Below are 2,192 nucleotides of genomic sequence, written 5' to 3' on the forward strand. Positions count from 1 at the left end.
CAGAAATACATTTCAGGATAAACAAGTGCTGAAAGCATTTTTCTTTGACAATTTTTTTTAAAATTGAAATAATCAAATATTTATACCAAAGAAACAACTTTTTTAAGGTTTGAAATATTTAAACATTATTGTTTAAATTTAAAATAATAATTAAAACAAAATATATTTCTAGATAAGATATTTTGGTTGAAAATGTATATAGCTTTTTGAAATCACAAAAGTTCTTCTGAAAAATCGAAAGGTTAATTAAAAAACACGTGTTTTTATATATTAATTTGTCGGTAAAATTTTTCGTATAATTTTAATTTTAAATTCAAACAATAATTTTTAACACTTTAAATATTAAACAAAAATTTATTTGATAACAATATTTTATTATCATAGTTTTAATAAATAATTAATATTGATTAAGAAACAATTTTATTTGGGGAGTCTTATTATTTGGAAATTTTCAAATTCGTTAATATTATAAACTGTTCAGGAATTTCATTAGTTTTGGAATTGTATTTTTTGGGACAGAGAGTTTTAACGAGTCGGGAATTTTATTTTTCGGGATATTTCAGTCGTCCTCATCGAATTACAGAAAATTTGCTCTTATTATAATTTCGGCGTTCGATCTTGTTGATTTTTTCCTACAGTATTATTAAAAAGAAATGTGTATGGAAATTTTTGATATCACAAAGTTATAGATAATCTCAATTAAAATTTTTTAAATTCGCTGTACATCCAATTTTTATTCTTGGGTCTTGGCAATTTTTATCTAATCCATTTCAGTTACTGGTAAACAGGGGTGATTTTCTCTTAGAAAATAAGTGATTAAAATTTGAAAAAATTGGGTAGGCTTTTTTGACATCTAGGTATGTAAAAAAAGTAAACTGCAGAAAATTTAAGAACTATTTATACTCTTTTAAGATACCAATACAATTTACACAACACTAATTGTAAAATTTGCCAATTTTTAGTCCTTCAGTTTAGGAACTTAAATTTTAACGTTAAAATTGCTTCATTTTCAGAATACAGCCTTATTGTTTGAATTTTCAGAATTTTTAGAAATTTTTCGAAATTGTTATAAGGCGAAAAAGTTTGAATTTAAAATTAAAAAATGTGAAAATACACCATTTTCCAATTTCATTTGCAATCCAGCGAGTCAATTTCTTTCACTTCTTTTGAAAGTCGATCCTTTGCTTTCAGTTTTCTTTTTAAACTATACCTTGAATTCAACGAATTTCAAATTAAATTTTTGCAGCTGCATTTAGATTGAATTATACAAAGGTTTTTTGTTTTATATATAAATTAATTAAAATATTTTATTGGTTTTTCACGACTATAATTTATAACTCTAAAATGGAATAATTATAGCTCAAACATGAAAAAGTATAGACTAATTTCATATTTAAAGAGATTCTATCACATATATTGAACTATTAAAACCTCTGACCTTTTTTAAGGTTTTTAAAACAATTTTGGTTGTGACTTCCTACTAAAAGAATAAGTGTTATTTAGTCTCCAGAACCGCAATTTCAAAAATATTTAAAGCCTTAATAATTTAGATATTTTAAATTTGTAGTCTTCAGAATATATTGAATAATTTCAAATTTAAAGCTATTTAGATATTTCATCTGAATTTTTGAATGGAAAGTGTTCGATAATTTTAGATTGAAACCTCTCAAATTATTTAGTTACAAATTAAAATCATACAACTTCAAGTTTTATTTATTTTTCTATAATTTGCCTCCCCCCCCCCCATCAAATTACTTTTTTTTGTAAGAAAATAACGCCTGATTTTTGTAAAAATTAACAAATATATATTAAAGGTTCACTCAAGGTCATTTTTGTTCAAAAAGCTTGTTCTTGAATAAATTAACTCTTATTGTTTCCGATTTCGTTCTGTCACTCAGGGTAAATTTCTGTGAAAAATATTGATTTACAAAGAATATTTGTCAAACAATAGAATGGATTTCTTCGCCCGAGATGCAAAAGTAAGTTGTACTATAGTAAAAACAACTGGAAAAATTTAGAAGAAAGCCAAATGTGGTAAAGAAAACAAACCTTTGTGGACCTATAAATACTAATTTTATTCCCCGAAAGAATTTTAAAAAATCTCTTCGAAACACTTTTATTGCAAATATTTAATTGAAGAAAAATATTTGTTATAAAAATAAAAATAGTACAATTTTGACATACAATTCTTA

This window comes from Belonocnema kinseyi, chromosome 8 (genome assembly GCF_010883055.1).
Source record: "Belonocnema kinseyi isolate 2016_QV_RU_SX_M_011 chromosome 8, B_treatae_v1, whole genome shotgun sequence".
In the NCBI taxonomy this organism is placed as follows: Eukaryota; Metazoa; Arthropoda; class Insecta; order Hymenoptera; family Cynipidae; genus Belonocnema; species Belonocnema kinseyi.